Here is a 22048-nt window from a genome sequence, read left to right as displayed (position 1 = left end):
GTACATACTTATCAAGGACACGCAGTAGCTGCTCCTTGAATAAGCTCCACATTTCGATTGTTCCCATCCCCTGCAGTTTCCTTCCCCATCCTACGCATCCTAAATCTTGCCTAATCGCATCATAATTTCCTTTCCCCCAGCTATAATTCTTGCCCTGCGGTATATACCTGTCCCTGCCCATCGCTAAGGTAAACCTAACCGAATTGTGATCACTATCACCAAAGTGCTCACCTACATCTAAATCTAACACCTGGCCGGGTTCATTTCCCAGTACCAAATCCAATGTGGCATCGCCCCTGGTTGGCCTGTCTACATACTGTGTCAGAAAACCCTCCTGCACACACTGGACAAAAACTGACCCATCTAAGGTACTCAAACTATAGTATTTCCAGTCGATATTTGGAAAGTTAAAGTCCCCCATAACAACTACCCTGTTACTCTCGCCCCTGTCGAGAATCATCTTCGCTATCCTTTCCTCTACATCTCTGGAACTATTTGGAGGTCTATAAAAGACTCCCAACAGGGTGACCTCACCTCTCCTGTTTCTAACCTCGGCCCATACTACCTCCGTAGACGTGTCCTCAAACGTCCTTTCTGTCGCTGTAATACTCTCCGTGATTAACAATGCCACACCACCCCCCCCCTCTTTTACCATCTTCTCTGTTCTTACTGAAACATCTAAATCCCGGAACCTGCAACATCCATTCCTGCCCCTGCTCTACCCATGTCTCCGAAATGGCCACTACATCAAGATCCCAGGTACCAACCCATGCTGCAAGCTCACCCACCTTATTCCGGATGCTCCTGGCGTTGAAGTAGACACACTTTAAACCAGGTTCTTGCTTGCCAGTGCCCTCTTGCGTCCTTGTAACCTTATCCCTGACCTCACTACTCTCAACATCCTGTACACTGGAACTACATTTTAGGTTCCCATTCCCCTGCTGAATTAGTTTAAACCCCCCCCCGAAGAGCACTAGCAAATCTCCCCCCCAGGATATTGGTACCCCTCTGGTTCAGGTGAAGACCATCCTGTTTGTAGAGGTCCCACCTACCCCAGAAAGAGCCCCAATTATCCAGGAAACCAAAACCCTCCCTCCTGCACCATCCCTGCAGCCACGTGTTCAACTCCTCTCTCTCCCTATTCCTCGCTTCGCTATCACGTGGCACGGGCAACAACCCAGAGATAACAACTCTGTTTGTTCTCACTCTAAGCTTCCACCCTAGCTCCCTGAATTTTTGTCTTAAATCCCCATCTCTCTTCCTACCTATGTCGTTGGTGCCTATGTGGACCACGACTTGGGGCTGCTCCCCCTCCCCCTTAAGGATCCCAAAAACACGATCCGAGACATCACGAACCCTGGCACCTGGGAGGCAACATACCAACCGTGAGTCTCTCTCGTTCCCACAGAACCTCCTATCTGTTCCCCTAACTATGGAGTCCCCAATGACTAATGCTCTGCTCCTCTTCCCCCTTCCCTTCTGAGCAACAGGGACAGACTCTGTGCCAGAGACCTGTACCCCATTGCTTACCCCTGGTAAGTCGTCCCCCGCAACAGTATCTAAAACGGTATACCTGTTGCTGAGGGATACGGCCAGAGGGGATCCCTGCACTGCCTGCTGGTTCCCTCTCCTTCCCCTGACGGTAACCCATCTACCTACTTCTTTTACCTGAGGTGTGACTACCTCCCCATAACTCCTCTCAATAACCCCCTCCGCCTCCCGAATGATCCGAAGTTCATCCAGCTCCAGCTCCAGTTCCCTAAGGCGGTTCTCGAGGAGCTGGAGTTGGGTGCAGTTCCCGCAGATGCAGTCAGCAGGGACACTCTTGGCGACCCTTACCTCCCACATTCTGCAGGAGGAACATACAACTGCCTTAACTTCCATTCCCTCTATTCTAAATTCCCAACAGATCTACTGAAAAACCAAAAAAAAATGTCAAAACGTGTAAGGTTCGCAATCCAACGGACAGAACTTCTTAAATAAAAAGCTTACCTTATCAACACAACAAAGTCCCTTTTTTTTTGGTTAGAGGAGGAGGGTGGGTGGGAGACACTGCACGTGTAGTGTCTCGGGTACAGCCACCACCCAAATATATAGTTTTTCCTTACCCAGCAGTCCCTGGTCCCAGCAGTCCCTCGTCCTCCGAAAACAAAAGGGAATTAACTTTTAAACTTCCACTGAAATTGACTTCCCAGCTGTTAGCTCGCTCTCGCACCTTCGCTACTGTCAAAGCTGCAGTCACCAAAACTAGCTGTTGAGACTTGATTCTTTATTTTCAGCAGTCACCTCAGAAGAAAACTGTTCAACGTTTTGCTCCAGAAACTGCTCTTTCTCCTGCCATAATCTGTCCATTTACTAAGAACATTTGGCAGGGGAAAGAACACCTGGATGAAGCATTAGAGAGGAGAGATAAGTGCACAGAGGACTGGGAGAGATTTTTTTTTATTCATTCATGGGATGTGGGCGTCACTGGCTGTGCCAGCATTTATTGCCCATCCCTAACTGCCCTTGGGAAGGTGGTGGTAAGCTGCCTTCTTGAACCGCTGCAGTCCATGTGAGGTAGGTACACCCACAGTGCTGTTAGGAAGGGAGTTCCAGGATTTTGACCCAGCGACGGTGAAGAAACAGCGATATAGTTCCAAGTCAGGATGGTGTGTGACTTGGACGGGAACTTGCAGGTGGTGGTGTTCCCATGCATGTTGCTGCAGTGCTTCTTGTAGATGGTACACACTGCTGCCACTGTGTGTCGGTGGTGGAGGGAGTGAATGTTTGTTGATGGGGTGCCAATCAAGTGGGCTGCTTTGTTCTGGATGGTGTCCAGCTTCTTGAGTGTTGTTGGAGGTGCACCCATCCAGGCAAGAGGAGAGTATTCCATCACATTCCTGACTTGTGCCTTATAGATGGTAGACAGGCTTTGGGGAGTTAGGAGGTGAGTTACTCGCTGCAGGATTGATGTCCCACAGCGCCTCTTGGATGCCCAGTTTTGCATTGCTAGATCTGTTCTAAATCTATCCCATTTAGCACGGTGATAGTGCCACACAACATGAAGGAGGGTATCCTCAATGTGAAGGCGGGACTTCGTTTGCACGACTGTGCGGTGGTCACTCCTACCAATACAGTCATGGACAGAAGCATCTGCAGCAGGCAGATTGGTGAGGACAAGGTCAAGTATGTTTTTCCCTCGTGTTGGTGCCCCCACCACCTGCAGACCCAGTCTTGCAGCTTTAGTACTTGACCAGCTCGGTCAGTAGTGGTGCTACCGAGCCACTCTTGGTGATGGACATTGAAGTCCCCCACACAGAGTACATTTTGTCCCCTTGCCACACTCAGTGCTTCCTTCAAATGGTGTTCAACATGGAGGAGTACTGACTCATCAGCTGAGGGAGGGCAATAGGTGGTAACCAACAGGAGGTTACCTTGCCCATGTTTGACCTGATGCCATGAGACTTCATGGGGTCCAGAGTCGATGTTGAGGACTCCCAGGGCAACTCCCTCCCTCCTGTATACCACTGTCCCGCCGCCTCTGCTGGGTCTGTCCTGCCGGTGGGACAGGACATAGCCAGGGATAGTGATTGCAGTGTCTGGGACATTGTCTGAAAGGTATGATTCCGTGAGTATGACTTTGTCAGGCTGTTGCTTGACTAGTCTGTGGGACAGCTCTCCCAACTTTGGCACAAGCCCCCAGATGTTAGTAAGGAGGACTTTGCAGGGTCGACAGGACTGGATCTGCCGTTGTCGTTTCCGGTGCCTAGGTCGATGCTGGGTGGTCCGTCCGGTTTCGTTCCTTTTTATTGACTTCGTAGCGGTTAGGTACAGCTGAGTGGCATGCTAGGCCATTTCAGAGGGCATGTAAGAGTTAATCACATTGCTGTCACATGTAGGCACCAGTTGGGTTTTTACAACAATCGACAATGGTTTCATGGACATCATTAGACTCGCTTTTAATTCCAGATTTATTAATTAAAATCAAATTCCACCTTCTGCTGTGGTGGGATTCGAACCCATGTCTCCAGATCAATACCCTGGGTCTCTGGGTTGCTAGTCCAGTGATAATACCACTTCATCACCGCCTCCCCCTAAATTGGCTTTATTTTCCGGGAGCGGAGCAGAGCGGACCTGTGGGGAGAACGCCGAGAGCGGAGCCTATAAATCGAACCTGAGGATCGAGGCCCAGTCACTTACCTTCCGCGAGAGCAGTTCAGGCGTGCCAGAGTTTGAAAAGTCAACAGTGACATCACAGAAAAGCTGCAAGGTGATTGGTTGGTGAGTAACTGCTGTTAGGGAATAGCTCTAAAGAGCTGGTTTAGTAACTGAGGTAAGAAAGGTCCACAGTTTATTTTCATATATAGTAAGTAGTGTTTTTTAGGGAGTTCTGTAGTAACGAGGACCAGGGAAGAAAGTCCCGAGTGTAATTGATATTATTTGATATCAAGCATCTTCCAAAAGGTTTAATTTAAAGGGTTGAGTCATGGCAGAAGAGCTCAAAGCCGTGGTGTGCTCCTCATGCTCTATGTGGGAAGCCGGGAACAATTCCAGTGCCCGGGACCAGCATGTGTGCAGGAAGTGTCTGCAGCTGCAGCTCCTGGAAGTCTGGTTTTCAGAGCTGGAGTGGCAACTGGGAACACTGTGGAGCATCCGCGAGGTGGAGAGTATCGTGGATAGCACGTATAGAGAGGTGGTCACACTGCAGGCTCAGACTCCACAGGCAGGAAGGGAATGGGTGACCACCAGCAAGAGCAAGAGGACTAGGCAGGCAGTGCAGGAATCTCCTGTGGCTATTCTCCTGCAAAACAGATATACTGCTTTGGATACTGTTGGGGGAAATAGCCTCTCAGGGGAAAGCAGCAACAGCCCATGGTTGGCTCTGCTGCACAGGGGAGAAGTAAAAAGCGTGGGAATGCAACAGTTATAGGGGATTCAATGAACCCGGCCAGGTGTTCGATTTAGATGTAGGTGAGCACTTTGGCGATAGTGATCACAATTCGGTTAGGTTTACCTTAGCGATGGGCAGGGACAGGTATATACCGCAGGGCAAGAATTATAGCTGGGGGAAAGGAAATTATGACGCGATTAGGCAAGATTTAGGATGTGTAGGATGGGGAAGGAAACTGCAGGGGATGGGCACAAACGAAATGTGGAGCTTATTCAAGGAGCAGCTAATGCGTGTCCTTGATAAGTATGTACCTGTCAGGCAGGGAGGAAGTTGTCGAGCGAGGGAGCCGTGGTTTACTCAAGAAGTTGAAGCGCTTGTCAAGAGGAAGAGGGCGGCTTATGTTAGGATGAGACGTGAAGGCTCAGTTAGGGCGCTTGAGAGTTACAAGCTAGCCAGGAAGGATCTAAAGGGAGGGCTAAGAAGAGCAAGGAGAGGACACGAGAAGTCAGTGGCGGATAGGATCAAAGAAAACCCTAAGGCTTTCTATAGGTATATCAGGAATAAACGAATGATAAGAGTTAGAACAGGGCAAATCAAGGATAGTAGTGGGAAGTTGTGTGCGGAATCAAAGGAGATAGGGGAAGCGTTAAATGAATATTTTTCGTCAGTATTTACAGTAGAAAAAGAAAATGTTGCCGAGGAGATTACTGAGATACAGCCTACTAGGCTAGATGGGATTGAGATTCACAAGGAGGAGGTGTTAGCAATTTTGGAAAGAGTGAAAATAGATAAGTCCCCTGGGCCAGATGGGATTTATCCTAGGATTCTCTGGGAAGCCAGGGAGGAGATTGCAGAGCCGTTGTTGTTGATCTTTATGTCGGCATTGTCGACAGGAGTAGTGCCGGAAGACTGGAGGATAGCAAATGTTGTCCCCTTGTTCAAGAAGGGGAGTAGAGACAGCCCTGGTAATTATAGACCTGTGAGCCTTACTTCGGTTGTGGGTAAAATGTTGGAAAAGGTTATAAGAGACAGGATTTATAATCATCTTGAAAAGAATAAGTTCATTTGCGATAGTCAGCACGGTTTTGTGAAAGGTAGGTCGTGCCTCACAAACCTTATTGAGTTTTTCGAGAAGGTGACCAAACAGGTGGATGAGGGTAAAGCCGTGGATGTGGTGTATATGGATTTCAGTAAGGCGTTTGATAAGGTTCCCCACGGTAGGCTATTGCAGAAAATACGGAAGTATGGGGTTGAAGGTGATTTCGAGCTTTGGATCAGAAATTGGCTAGCTGAAAGAAGACAGAGGGTGGTGGTTGATGGCAAATGTTCATCCTGGAGTTTAGTTACTAGTGGTGTACCGCAAGGATCTGTTTTGGGGCCACTGCTGTTTGTCATTTTTATAAACGACCTGGATGAGGGTGTAGAAGGGTGGGTTAGTAAATTTGCGGATGACACGAAGGTCGGTGGAGTTGTGGATAGTGTCGAAGGGTGTTGTAGGGTACAGAGGGACATAGATAGGCTGCAGAGCTGGGCTGAGAGATGGCAAATGGAGTTTAATGCGGAGAAGTGTGAGGTGATTCACTTTGGAAGGAGTAACAGGAATGCAGAGTACTGGGCTAATGGGAAGATTCTTGGTAGTGTAGATGAGCAGAGAGATCTTGGTATCCAGGTACATAAATCCCTGAAAGTTGCTACCCAGGTTAATAGGGCTGTTAAGAAGGCATATGGTGTGTTAGCCTTTATTAGTAGGGGGATCGAGTTTCGGAGCCACGAGGTCATGATGCAGCTGTACAAAACTCTGGTGAGGCCGCACCTTGAGTATTGCGTGCAGTTCTGGTCACCGCATTATAGGAAGGATGTGGAAGCTTTGGAAAGGGTGCAGAGGAGATTTACTAGGATGTTGCCTGGTATGGAAGGAGGGTCTTACGAGGAAAGGCTGAGGGACTTGGGGTTGTTTTCGTTAGAGAGAAGGAGGAGGAGAGGTGACTTAATAGAGACATACAAGATAATCAGAGGGTTAGATAGGGTGGATAGTGAGAGTCTTTTTCCTCGGATGAGGATGGCAAACACGAGGGGACATAGCTTTAAGTTGAGGGGTGATAGATATAGGACAGATGTCAGAGGTAGTTTCTTTATGCAGAGAGTAGTAGGGGCGTGGAACGCCCTGCCTGCAACAGTAGTAGACTCGCCAACTTTATGGGCATTTAAGTGGTCATTGGATAGACATATGGATGTAAATGGAATAGTGTAGGTCAGATGATCGGCGCAACATCGAGGGCCGAAGGGCCTGTACTGCGCTGTAATATTCTAATTCTAATTCTAATTCTAATTGTAAGGGGAACAGATCGGCATTTCTGTGGTGCAAACGAGACTCCAGGATGGTATGTTGCCTCCTTGGTGCGAGGGTCAAGGATGTCTCAGAGCGGTTACAGGACATTCTGAAGGGGGAGGGTGAACAGCCAGTGGTCGTGGTACACATTGGTACAAACGATGTAGGTTAACAAAAAGGATGAGGTCCTAAAAGCAGAATGTAGGGTGCGAGAAAGTAAGTTGAGAAGTAGGACCTCAAAGATAGTGATCTCAGGATTACTACCAGTGCCACATGCTAGTCAGAGTAGAAATAACAGGATATATCAGATGAATACGTGGCTGAGGAAATGGTGTGAAGGGGAGGGTTTTAGATTCCTGGGACATTGGGACCGGTTCTGGTGGAGGTGGGACCAGTACAAAATGGACGGGATACAGCTGGGCAGGACCGGACTGATGTCCTAGGGGGAGTATTTGCTAGAGTGGTTGGGGAGGGTTTAAACTAAAATGGCAGGGGGATGGGAACCTTTGCAAGGAGTCAGAGGAGGGGGAATCAAAGGCAAGAACAAAAGACAGTAAGGGGAATAAGAAAAGTGATAGGCAGAGAAATCAAGGGCCAGAATCAAACAGGGCCACAATGAAAAATAGTGGGAAGGGGACAAGTAATGTTAAAAAGACCAGCCTTAAGGCTTTGTGCCTTAATGCGCAGAGAATTCACAATAAAGTGGATGAATTAATCGCGCAAATTGATGTAAATGGGTATGATATAGTCGGGCTTACGGAGACATGGCTGCAGGGTGACCAGGGATGGGAAATGAACATCCAGGGGTATTCAGTATTTAGGATGGACAGACAACAAGTAAAAGGTGGTGGAGTTGCATTTCTGGTTAAAGAGGAAATTAACGCAATAGTGAGGAAGGATATTTGCTCTGACGATGTGGAATCTGTATGGGTAGAGCTGAGAAACACTAAGGAGCAAAAAACGTTAGCGAGGGTTGTATATAGACCCCAAAACTGTAGTGGTGATGTTGAGAATGGCATTAAACAGGAAATTTGAGACACATGCAATAAAGGAACATCTGTAATTATGGGTGCCTTTAATCTGCATATAGATTGGACAAATCAAATTAGTCACAATACCATAGAGGAGGAATTCATGGAGTGTATACAGGATGGTTTTCTGGACCAATACGTTGAGGAACCAACTAGAGAACAGGCCATCCTCGATTGGGTATAGTGTAATGAGAGAGGAATAATTGACAATATAGTTGTGCAAGACCCCCTTGGGGATGAGTGACCATAATATGATAGAATTCTTCATCGAGATGGAGAGTGATGTAGTTGATTCTGAGACTAGGGTCCTGAATCTTAATAAAGGAAACTACGAAGGTATGAGGCACGAGTTGGCTATGATAGATTGGGAAACGTTACTTAAAGGGATGACGGTGGATAGGCAATGGCAAACATTCAAAGAGCGCATGGATGAACTGCAACAATTGTTTATTCCTGTCTGGTGCAAAAGTAAAATGGGAAAGGTAGCCAAACCATGGCTTACAAGAGAAATTAGAGATAGCATTAGATCCGACGAAGAGGTATACAAATTTGCCAGGAAAAACAGCAGACCTGAGGATTGGGAGCAGTTTAGAATTCAGCAAAGGAGGACCAAGGGATTGATTAAGAAAGGGAAATAGAGTACGAAAGTAAGTTTGCAGGGAACATAAAAACTGAATGTAAAGGTTTCTATTGGTATGTGAAGAGAGAAAGATTGGTGAAGACAAATGTAGGTCCCTTGCAGTCAAAAACAGGGGAATTTATTATGGGGAACAAAGAAATAGCTGACCAACTAAATGCATACTTTGGTTCTGTCTTTACAAAGGAGGACACAAATATCATATCAGAAGTGTTGGGGAACACAGGGCTTAGTGAGAGGGAGGAACTGAAGGAAATCAGTATGAGTAGAGAAATGGTGTTGGGTAAATTGATGGGAATGAAGGCTGATAAATTCCCAGGACCTGATAATCTACATCCCAGAGTACTTAAGGAAGTGGCCCTAGAAATAGTGGATGCATTGGTGGACATCTTCCAAGATTCTATAGACTCTGGAACAGTTCCGACAGATTGGAGGGTAGCTAATGTAACCCGACTTTTTTAAAAGGGTAGTAGAGAGAAAACAGGAAATTATAGACCAGTCAGCCGGACATCAGTTGTGGGAAAATTCTAGAGTCCATTATCAAAGATTTTATAGCAGAGCACATGGAGAACAGTGGTAGAATCGGACAGAGTCAGCATGGATTTATGAAAGGGAAATCGTGCTTGACAAACCTACTAGAATTCTTTGAGGATGTAACTAGTGGAGTTGATAGGGGGGAGCTGGTGGATGTGGTCTATTTGGACTTTCAGAAGGCTTTCGACAAAGTCCCACATAAGAGATTATCGTGTAAAATTAAAGCGCATGGGATTGGGGGTAGTGTATTGCGATGGATAGAAAATTGGTTGGCAGACAGGAAACACAGAGTAGGAATAAACGGGTCTTTTTCCGAATGGCAGGCAGCAACTAGTGGGGTATCGCAGGGATCGATGCTGGGACCCCTGCTATTCACAATATATATTAACGATTTAGATGAGGGGACTAAATGTAATATTTCCAAATTTGCAGATGACACAAAACTGGGTTGGAGAGTGAGTTGTGAGGAGGATGCAGAGAGGCTTCAGGGTGATTTGGACAACTTGAGTGAGTGGGCAAATGCATGGCAGAGGCAGTATAAATGTGAGGTTATCCACGATCGTAGCAAAAACAGGAAGGCACGTTATTATCTGAACGGCTATAAACTGAGAGAGGGGAATATGCAACGACACCTGGGTGTTCTCGTACACCAGTCACTTCAAGTAAGCATGCAGGTGCAACAGGCGGTAAAAAAGGCAAATGGTATGTTGGCCTTCATAGCGAGAGGATTTGAGCACGGGAGTAGAGATGTATTGCTGCAATTATACAGGGCCCTGGTGAGGCCACACCTGGAATATTGTATGCAGTTTTGGTCTCCTTATCTGAGGAAGGATGTTCTTGCTATAGAGGGAGTGCAGCGAAGGTTTACCAGACTGATTCCTGGGATGGCGTGACTGACATATGAAGAGAGATTGAGTCGGTTAGGATTATATTTGCTGGAGTTCAGAGTGAGGGGGGATCTCATAGAAACCTATAAAATTCTAACAGGACTTGACAGGGTAGATGCAGGAAGAATGTTCCCGATGGTGGGGGAGTGCAGAACCAGGGGTCATAGTCTAAGGATACGGGGTAAACCTTTCAGGACTGAGATGAGGAGAAATTTCTTCACCCAGAGAGTGGTGAGCCTGTGGAATTCGCTCCCACAGAAAGCAGTTGAGGTCAAACATTCAGGAAGGAGTTAGATCTTGCTCTTGGGGCAAAAGGGATCAAAGGATATAGGGGCAAAGCGGGAACAGGTTACTGAGTTGGATGATCAGCCATGATCATAATGAATGGCGGAACAGTCTCGAAGGGCCAAATGGCCTACTCCTGCTCCTATTTTCTATGTTTCTATGTTTCTGTGAATAAAGAGTATTTCAAAAATAGAATGTATCAGACAGGGGTGGGAATGCGAAGCAGATTAATGATGGTTTAGAGTGTATGTGCAGGACATGATAAATAAGGTCGATGAGCTGTAGGCACAAATCGTTAAATCGGATTATGATATAGTAGCAATAGTGGAGATGTGGCTCAAACAAGAAAAGAATTTGGACATAATATTCCTTGCCAGAAAATATGCAAGAAAGATGGAGAAGGGGGGAACAAAACGGGGTGGCATAATGGCAGTATTGGTCGAAGATACTGTTAAAGCACTGGAATATGATGATGTACTTAAGGGTTCAAAGACCGACTTTATTTGGTTAGAGGTAAGTAAATAGAGGAGCTATTACACTGCTGGGTGTAATTATTGACCACCAAATAGTGGTAAGGAGAGGTAGGAGTAAATTTTTGGGCAAGTTACAGAAAGATGCAAGAACTATCGAGTAATGATAATGGAGGACTTCAATTATCCCAATGAAGACTGGAAAAATAACAGGGTAAAAGGCAAAGAGGGAGAGGAATTCCTGAAATGTGTAACTTTCTTGATCATTATGTTTCCAGCACAACGAGGAAGGAAGCGGTGCCGGATCTGGTTCTAGGGAATGAATTAAGGCCAGTTGGTCATGTTACAGTGGAGCATTTTAGAAACAGTGATCACAATATCATTAGGTTTAGAGTAGTTATGGAAAAGGACAAGGAGAAATTAAACATGAAAACACACCACAGGAGGAGGGCTAAATTCAGTGAGTTGAAAGGGTATCTGGCCCAGGTGGATTAAAATCAAAGATTGACAGGCGAAACAGTAAATGAGCAACGGGTTGCCTTAAAAGAGGAGATAGTTCAGGTACAGACTATATGCATTTCCATGAAGAGGAAAGGAAGGGCATTCAAAGCTAAGAGCACCCCGGATGACTAAAGGTATAGAGATTAAAATGATATAGAAACGAAATAAAAACAGAAAGTGCTGGAAATATACAGCAGGTCTGGCAGCATCTGTGTGAGAGAAACAAAGTTAACGTTTCAGGTCTGTGACCTTTCATCAGAAAAAGAAAACTTTTGATAAATGTCAGGTTCATGACACTGTAAAGAACCAAGCTCAATAGGGAAAGTACAGAGGAGAACAGAAAAACGAAGCAAGGGGGAAATTAATGAGTAACATGAAATGGAATCCAAAAGTCTTTTATGAACATATAAATAATAATACAAGTTCTGAAAGGAGGGGAGGAACCGATTAGGAACCAAAAGGGAGATCTTGCAGAGACAGAGCATTGTATGATTGCCTTTAAGAGTAATTTTTTTTTCTTAGAGATACAGCACTGAAACAGGCCCTTCAGCCCACCGAGTCTGTGCCAACCAACAGCCACCCATTTATACTAGCCCTACAGTAATCCCATATTCCCTACCACCTACCTACACTAGGGGCAATTTACAATGGCCAATTCACCTATCACCTGCAGGTTTTTGTCAGTGGGAGGAAACCAGAGCACCCGGCGAAAACCCACGCGGTCACAGGGAGAACTTGCAAACTCCGCACAGGCAGTACCCAGAATGGAACCCGGGTCCCTGGAGCTGGGAGGCTGTGGTGCTAACCACTGCGCCAATGTCCCTTTAAAGATCTTAGCATGCTACTGAGCTAAGTACCATCATTAATCTGCTTCGCATTCCCACCCTGGTCTTACACATTCTATTTTTGAAATACTCTTTATTCATAGAAACATAGAAAATAGGAGCAGGAGTAGGCCATTTGGCCCTGAGACTCAGAGCCAATGTCACTCTGCAACTGTAACACCCTGGAGGCAAGTTCTGTAAATAGTTAGCTCTGTACTGTGTATAATTGTTTAGCTGTAATAAACCTGTTTGAGAACTTCAACAACCTGCACTCTACACATCTCATTTATGTTTCATCAGACAAAATAACATAACAGACAAACATAAAAGAACTCATTACATGGTGGCAGCTCATTACATAGTGGTAGCTGTGGTGGGAAGACAGAATCTAAGATTTAAGACCACAGGGAAAGCAGCTTTAAAAACTACCATCCTACAGCTAAAAGAAAGGAAGTTAAAAAAAACTACTGGCCCAAACAGGGAAAGGAGAAAACACTTACCTCAAGCTGTAGAAGACAGATCACTGATCGACAGGCTGCAAATCAATCACTACGATCAGGTAAGTCATTAGTCCAGGAATCCCCATTGAAAATAAAGCTTTGAGGTGCATGCAAAGTTGATTTTTTTCAAGGCTCAGTAAAAGAAAAAAACAGGAAAAATCCAATCCTTATCTTAGGCTGATAATTGTTTTTAAAGGCTCCCCCAGGCTGATTGAAATTCGCGCTATGACAGGTGACGCCCGACAACAAAAAGCATGGGAATCCTCTATTCACGCAGCTCACAGCTAAAGCTATAAAAAGAAACCATTAAATCACTCAAGCATAAAGAGCTTTCATTCACTCAACCAGAGTTTTAAAAAAACTCATAAAACCACACAAGTGTGAAGAGTTGCCTATTGACCGCTGCATAAACAAACTCTAGCAGAGATAAAAAGCACTTTAAAAGGCTATTGTAAAGCTGGGTGGCACAGTGGTGCAGTGGTTAGCACCACAGCCTTGGTGCTTTAGTGACCCAGGTTCAGTTCTGGGTCTTGCCTGTGTGGAGTTTGTAAGTTCTCCCTGTGACCGTGTGGGTTTCCATTGGGTGCTTTGGTTTCCTCCCACAGCCAAAGACTTGCTGGTTGATAGGTATAAATTGCCCCCAGTGTCGGTAGGTGGTAGGAGAATGGTGGGGATGTGGTAGGGAATATTGGTGTAAATGGGTGGTTGATGGTCAGCACAGACTTGGTGGGTCAAAGGGGCTCTCTCTCTCTCTATAGCTATGCAAATAGACAGTCTAGAGTGCTGGAAGCTAGATAAACAGACAAGTACTGCTAAGCACCTGCTCCTGTCAATCAAAGCAGCCAGGAGAGTTTTTTTTTAGAGGAAAGACAGTACAGAGTCACAGAACCAAGTTTTAAAGCAAAAGAGCAGCAGAAAAATGGACATAAAATTTCCCAGCTTGAACTGGAAAGCCTTGGATATCCTACCTGAGTTCAAACTGTTCCAAAAAAGAATGCAGTTATGCTTTACAAACCAAGTAATTGCAGAACCAGATAAACAAGCTGTAAAAATAATGATAGGTATTGGAAATGACGGATACACAGAATCAATACGTCAAGCTTATCTGAAGAGGACCCGAAAGATCCCGCAAAGATTTGGAAAGTGCTGGAAGATCAGCTCCAATTAAGAGTGAATTTTTGAATTCACCACCTGGAATTGATGTTCTACAGGCAACAGCCACAGGAATCAATAGACCAGTTCGTATGTAGATGCCATTGTAAGGGCAACGAATGCGACTTCTCAGGAACTGAGCTGTCAGACCGAATAATGGAGCTGGTAATTATATCAACACCCATTGAAGCATTTCAGAAAGACCCCTTGGTGTAATGAGCTTTTATTTATGTTGTCTGATGCAACATAAATAAAATGCGTGGAGTCCAGGTTTTTGAAGATCTCAAACAGGTTTATTACAACTAAACAATTATACACAGTATGGAGCTAACTATTTACAGAACTTGCTTCTAGGGTATTATAGTTGCAGAGTGATGCTGGCTGTGAGTCACATGACTGCATCCTGGTACTTAGCTCATTAGCATACAAAGAAAATAATGGGACATTAGTCTTAAAGGCAATCACATGACATCCCCCTTCTTTCCAAAGATAAGTCTCGTATGCTAAAAGTACAAAACACACAAAATTAGATAACATGAAATTATTTACAAATGGATAAAGATTGTGAAATTTACAAATAAAGAGGCTCAAAAGTCCATATAGCATCTTGGTGGTTTGCTAACTCTTGCTCGGGGAATTTGTGTCTTATCTGCTATTCCTTCTGAAGTTTCTCCCTCTCTGCATTCAGTTTCTGTTCCTCTGCCTTCATCCTGCCAACATACTCTGTTATAAAAGCAAAATACTGCGGATGCTGGAAATCTGAAATAAAAACAAGAAATGCTGGAAATACTCAGCAGGTGTGGCAGCATCTGTGGAGAGAGAAGCAGAGTTAATGTTTCAGGTCAGTAACCCTTCCTCAGAACTAGCAAATATTAGAAATGTAAAAGGTTATAAGCAAGTAAAGCAGGAGTGGGGCAAGAGATAACAAAGGAGAAGGTGTAAATAGGACAATGTCACAGAACAGATGACCAGAGGGTCGTGCAGCAAAGGCAAATAATATGTTAAAGGTGTGTGAAAGACAAAGCATTAGTACAGATAGAGTGTTAACAGACTGAAAATTGAATAGCCGCAAGTACAAACATGAAACAAAAACAGTGGGTAAGCAAACTGAACAAACTAAGATGAAATAAAATAAACACAAAAAAAATTTTAAAAAGGAAAAAGAAAAAAATAACTGAAAATAAAAGTAAAATGGAGCCCGTCATGCTCTGAAATTATTGAACTCAATGTTCAGTCCGGCAGGCTGTAGCGTGCCTAATCGGTAAATGAGATGCTGTTCCGCAAGCTTGCGTTGATGTTCACTGGAACACTGCAGCAATCCCAGGACAGAGACGTGGGGCGTGAGAGCAGGGGGGAGTGTTGATTTGGCAAGCAACCGGAAGCTCGGGGTCCTGCTTGCGGACTGAGCGGAGGTGTTCCGCAAAGCGGTCATCCAGTCTGCGTTTGGTCTCCCCAGTGTACAGGAGGCCACATTGTGAGCAGCGAATACAGTATACTACATTGAAAGAAGTGCAAGCAAATTGCTGCTTCACCTGAAAGGAGTGTTTGGGGCCTGGGATAGTGAGGAGAGAGGAGGTAAATGGGCAGGTATTACACCTCCTGTGATTGCAGAGGAAGGTGCCATGGGAAGGGGACGAGGTGGTGGGGGTAATGGTGGAGTGGACCAGGGTGTCACGGAGAGAACAATCCCTTCAGAATGCTGACAGGGGAAGGGAGGGGAAGATGCGTTTGGTAGTGGCATCACGCTGGAGGTGGCGGAAATGGCGGAGGATGATCCTTTGGATATGGAGGCTGATGGGGTGGAAAGTGAGGACAAGGGGAACATACTCTGTTGCTTTTCTCAAGAAAACCACATTTGGGGTCTTGTCATTCTTGGAAAGTTCCAGCACCTCATCTCAAAGAGCCAATAGACAATGCTTCAACTCATTCCTCATCTGCCTCTTCAGGACATTACGTGCCCATCACCTTTCCTCATCCTCCACGTCTAAAGGCTTGGGGCTGAAGGTCGAGGACTTGTTGGGGGAAGAATACGTGGTCTCATGGAGATACCTGTCCGTTCTGGCTCGTTGTAGTGCTGACGGTTCTCTAGAGAGCAAAAGCGAAGGCACGGCATAATTGTGCTGTTGCTGCATTTCCAGACCGCACTGTCTGACTCTGCTAGCATGTTCTGGTCCTTGGAGCTATCCCCTTGGCAATGCTCCCGTGGATGGTTATGATGTTGAGGTCCTTGCACGCTGGTAGTCCTGCCACTGGTCCGCTCGTGTCTACTGGGTAGAATGTTTGTGGTTTGCATGCCAACTTGCCATAGCTGCATTGAATTATTATTATGCCACTGCAAGGGATGGGTGAACCGTTGTATGCAGATAACTTGGCAGTTTTCGGTTGTGTCATTGACTCCCAACGACTCCAGTACATATCTTTGAGGATTCGGACTAGTAGGATATTTACACCAGCACCAGTGTAAATCTTGACCTTGAGTGTATGTTTGCCAGTTTTCATCGGGCATGTGATGTTAATAGTGGCGAAAGCTTCCAATTGTTTGATTTCATCGACATGATGTGTCAGGTTCACAATGTGGAATGCCTGTTCATCTTTTGACTGAGAATTGCTTCCCTCTGAGTTTTGTCTTAGCTCTGTTTCGCTGTGGACTTTGTGTAGCAGCTTGCATTTATGCAGGTCACTGGCACTCTCCTTGCTGCTGTTGCCCTGTTTCTGCTCCTGTCGTCTGTCTGCACCCAACTGTGACTTCTGGGCTCAAAACACTGTAGAGAACCAAGTTCAACAGGGAAAGTACAGAGGAGAACAGAAAAACAAAGCAAGAGGGGCAATTAATGAGTAACATGAAAGGGAACTCAAAAGTCTTTTATGAATATATAAATAATAGGTTGTAAAAGGAAGGGAGGAGCCGATTAGGAACCAAAAGGGAGAACTTGCAAAGACAGAGGGTATGGCTGAGCTACTACATTAATACTTTGCTTGATACAGCTTCTTCTTTTGGGCCTCCTTATCTCGAGAGACAATGGATACGCGCCTGGAGGTGGTCAGTGGTTTGTGAAGCAGCGCCTGGAGTGGCTATAAAGGCCAATTCTGGAGTGACAGGCTCTTCCACAGGTGCTGCAGAGAAATTTGTTTGTTGGGGCTGTTGCACAGTTGGCTCTCCCCTTGCGCCTCTGTCTTTTTTCCTGCCAACTACTAAGTCTCTTCGACTCGCCACAATTTAGCCCTGTCTTTATGGCTGCCCGCCAGCTCTGGCGAATGCTGGCAACTGACTCCCACGACTTGTGATCAATGTCACACGATTTCATGTCGCGTTTGCAGACGTCTTTATAACGGAGACATGGACGGCCGGTGGGTCTGATACCAGTGGCGAGCTCGCTGTACAATGTGTCTTTGGGGATCCTGCCATCTTCCATGCGGCTCACATGGCCAAGCCATCTCAAGCGCCGCTGACTCAGTAGTGTGTATAAGCTGGGGGTGTTGGCCGCTTCAAGGACTTCTGTGTTGGAGATATAGTCCTGCCACCTGATGCCAAGTATTCTCCGAAGGCAGCGAAGATGGAATGAATTGAGACGTCGCTCTTGGCTGGCATACGTTGTCCAGGCCTCGCTGCCGTAGAGCAAGGTACTGAGGACACAGGCCTGGTACACTCGGACTTTTGTGTTCCGTGTCAGTGCGCCATTTTCCCACACTCTCTTGGCCAGTCTGGACATAGCAGTGGAAGCCTTACCCATGCGCTTGTTGATTTCTGCTTGATACAGCTAATGTCACAGTAAAACAAGAGGTAATGGAGAAATTGGAGAGTATAAAAATTGAAGAAAAGGAGGTATTTAAAATGTTGCCAGTGTTCAAGGTAGAAAAGTCAGCTGGTCCAGATGGGAGGTATCCTAGGTTACCTATGGAAATAAGGATGGAAATAGCAGAGACTCCTTAGGTATGGGAACAGTTAGAGGACTGGAGGATGGCAAATGTTACACCACTGGTTAAAAAAAGGGCAGAAGGATAAACCTGATAACTACAGGACAATCGGCGTTAAAGTTGGGGAAACATTTAGAGACAATAAATCAAGGCAAAATTAATTGTCACTTGGAAAAATATGAGTTAATAAATCACAGCTTTAAATGGTGTTTATCACATTGATGTTTGTGGGAGTTTGCTGTGCACAAATTGAGCTGCTGCATTTCATGTGTTACAACAGTGAATACACGTCAAAAGTGCTTCATTGTGACCTTTGGGATGTCCTGAGGTTCATGAAGGCATTCTATAAATGCAAGTCTTCCCGCTTTATTTACTATCAGGAGCATTCAAATTATCAACATATTAGCTTAAAAACATTTAAAAAATGAGAAAAGTAATTCAGTTCACAGAGCCTGCTTCATCTAGACTCTTTATGTGATTATGCTATAACAAAAGCAAAAAACGACAAATTTTAGAAATCTTAAATAAAAACTGAAAATTCTGTTCTTTGAGCAGGAACGTTAACTCTGTTTCTCTCTCCTCAGGTGCTGCCTGGGCTGCTGAATGTTTCCCAACATTTGCTATTTTTATTTGCGATTTTGCTATCATGGACTTCCCTCAATCTTGCTTCTCACCAGATATTGATCCAGTTTTTATTTTGAAACGTTCATAATTTAGTCACCTAAGGCCTGAAATAATCCTGGTCACTCTTGGCCAAACCTTTTCAAATGTATTTTTTTAATTCATTCATGAGATATGGGTGTCGCTGGCAGAGCCAGCATTTATTGCCCATCCCTAATTGCCCTTGAGAAGGTGGTGGTAACCTGCCTTCTTGAACCGTTGCAGTCATGGGGTGCAGGTACACCCACAGTACTGTTAGGAAGGGAGTTCCAGGATTTTGACCCAGCGACAATGAAGGAACAGCAATGTAGTTCCAAGTCAGGATGGTGTGTGGCTTGGACAGGAACTTGCAGGTGGTGATGTTCCCATGCGTCTGCTGTCCTTGTCCTTCTAGATGATACGGGTCACGGGTTTGGAAGGTGCTATCAAAGGAGCCTTGGTACGTTGCTGCAGTGCATCTTGTAGATGGTACACACTGCTGCCACTGTGCGTCAGTGGTGAAGGGAGTGATTGTTGAAGGTGTTGGATGGGGTATTGATCAAGCAGGCTGCTTTGTTCTGGATGGTGTTGAGCTTCTTGAGTGTTGTTGGAGCTGCACCCATCCAGGCAAGTGGACAGTATTCCATCGCACTCCTGACTTGTGCCTTGCAGATGGTGCACAGGCTTTGGGGAGACAGGAGGTGAGTTACTCGCCACAGAATTCCCAGCCTTTGACCTGCTGTTGTGGCTGCTCCAGTTCAGTTTCTGGCCAATGGTAGCCCCTAGGATGTTGATAGTGGAGTATTCAGTGATGGTAATGCCATTGAACATCAAGGGGAGATAGTTAGATTCCCTCTTGCTGGAGATGGTCGTTGCCTGGCACTTGTGTGGTGTGAATGTTATTTGCCACTTATCAGCCCAAGCCTGGATGGTGTCCAGCTCTTGCTGCATCTGGGCATGGGCTGCTTCAGTATCTGAGGAGTCGCGAATGGTGCTGAATATTGTGCAATCATCAGCGAACATCCCCACTTCTGACCTTATGATAGAGGGAAGGTCATTGATGAAGCAGCTGAAGATGGTTGGGCCTAGGACATATCCTGAGAAACTCCTGCAGTGATGTCCTGGAGCTGAGATAATTGACCTCCAACAACCACAACCATCTTAATTTGCGCTAGGTATGATTTCAACCAGCAGAGTATTTTCCCCCTGATTCCCATTGACTTCAGTTTTGCTAGGATTCCTTGATGCCATGCTCGATCAAATGCTGCCTTTATGTCATGGACAGTCACTCTCACCTCATCTCTGGCGTTCAGCTGTTTTGTCCATATTTGGACAAAGGCTGTAATGAGGTCAGGTGCTGAGTGGCCCTGGCAGAACCAAAACTGAGCGTCAGTGAGACGGTTATTGCAGAGCTGCTTGATAGCACAGTGACGACCCCTTCCATCACTTTACTGATGATTGAGAGTAGCATGATAGGATGGTATTTGGCTGGGTTGGATTTGTCCTGCTTTTTGTGGACAGGACATATATGGGCAATTTTCCACATTGCCAAATAGATGCCAGTGTTGTAGCTGTAGTGGAATAGCTTGGCTAGGAGCGCAGCTGGTTTCTGGAGCACAAGTCTACAGTACTATTGCTGGAATGTTGTCAGGGCCCATAGCATTTGCCATATCCAGTGCCATCAGCCGTTCCTTGATATCATATGGAATGTATCGGATTGGCTGAAGACTGGCATCTGTGATGCTGGGGTACTCAGGAGGAAGCCGAGATGGATCATTCACTCAGCACTTCTGGCTGAAGATAGATGCAAGTGCTTCAGTCTTGTCTTTTGTACTGATGTGCTGGGCTCCTCCAGCATCGAGAATGCAAATATTTGTGGAGCCTCCTCCTCCTGTTAGTTGTTTAATTGTCCACCACCAATCACGAACAGATATAACCGGATTGCAGAGCTTAGACCTGATCCATTGGTTGTGGGATCGCTCAGCCCTATCAATTGCTGCTTCCACTGTTTGTCATGCATGTAGTCCTGTGTTGTAACTTCATCAGGCTGACACCTCATTTTAGGTATGCCTGGTGCTGCTCTTGGCATGCCCTCCTGCACTCTTTATTGAACCCGGGTTGGTCCCCTGGCTTGATGATAATGGTAGAGTGGGGGATATGCAGGGCCATGAGGTTACAGATTGCATGCCATTTTTGAAGTAGAAAGAGATAATTTGCATTTATGTAATGCTTTTCACTTTCTTGGGATGTTGAAAAGTATAATCTCAGTCATTGACATATTTTTGAAATACGTTCATTTCTGTTTTGTATTGAAACACAATAGACAATTTTGGGCACAGCAAGGTTCCACAAACCAACAAATGACTAGTTAATCTGTTTTGGTTGTGTTAGTTGAGGAATAAATGTTGTCTACGACAAACCCCTGTTCTTCAAATAGTGCCATGGGTTCATTTACACTTACATAAACACAACCCTGGTTTTGAACATGATCCAAATGCAATACCTCTGACAATGCAACACTCTAGCAGTACTGCTCTGAAATGTCAATCTAAATTTCCTGCTCAGGGCCTGGATTGGAACTTAGAACGTGCATTCTGCTGAGTCAGAGATGCCAGTGTTATCAGATGAGTCAAGCTAATGCTTCGGATGACACCTGTGTATCATACTTAGGAATTGGCTTCAATATTGATCCATACAATGTCAGCATAACTTGTTCTGACTTGTCGTTCAGTACCCTCTCGGTGCCTGATTTGCCTTATTAATAACTATCTCAAACATACTTTGCCAAAGGACCAATCTTTATGTTATGCAGATGTTTACTATTACCAATTCCTATATGTGTTATCCTACATTAATGCACATTAAAATCCATCTGCCATATTTTAGCCCACTTCCATAATTTTTGTTATTTGTCTTGGCATGTGCATGTTGTTAGTGAGGCTGCATGTATTGCCCACCTCTAGTTTCCCTGATAAGATGCTTTTTTTTTAGATGCTGGTGAGCCTTCCCTTTGAACCACTGCAGACCTTGTGGCGATGGTGTTCCTGTGGCTTGGGAGAGAAACACCAGGAGTGCCAATAAAGTATGAAAATCAGATGACCATGCATTTTCCAGTGAGTCCAGTCCATTTACAGTTGCACATAGTCCACTAGAATAGTGCTTGATGCACTGCATATCCCAGAATGTCTGAGAAAGAAATAAACAGAACACCTGAGGTGGATTAGTTAAGGGGGAGGAATCCTGGAGCTAATGGCATTACTCAAGTTTGGAGGCAGATATCTGAATCAAAGCTTTGAATCTAAACATGTCATTTAAACAGAATCATTTTAAATACTGTTGCAGAGATAGCAGTGAAGGAGGAATGACGCAAATTAGTTTATTCTTTTCTTACATTTTATTGTCCTCACTATGAAACTCACATTCTATCCCTGCTTATTTAATATGTAGCCGGTGTTATTAGCCTCTGATCTA

At 45.2% G+C, this 22048-nt stretch overlaps 1 long non-coding RNA gene across 1 annotated transcript in view; it reads right to left on the bottom strand.

Moving 5' to 3' along the window:
• LOC137380780 (uncharacterized) overlaps positions 1 to 13098 on the bottom strand; it is a 35834-nt gene extending 22736 nt beyond the window's left edge. The window contains exon 1 of the long non-coding RNA XR_010977081.1: positions 12872 to 13098. This is a non-coding gene — a long non-coding RNA (uncharacterized lncRNA). The remainder of the gene's footprint in view (positions 1 to 12871) is intronic.
• Between the last annotated feature and the right edge of the window lie 8950 nt (positions 13099 to 22048).

This window comes from Heterodontus francisci, chromosome 1 (genome assembly GCF_036365525.1).
Source record: "Heterodontus francisci isolate sHetFra1 chromosome 1, sHetFra1.hap1, whole genome shotgun sequence".
NCBI lineage: Eukaryota > Metazoa > Chordata > Chondrichthyes > Heterodontiformes > Heterodontidae > Heterodontus > Heterodontus francisci.
Note: the sequence above shows the minus strand (reverse complement) of the source record. Positions and strands in the feature narration are given on the sequence as shown.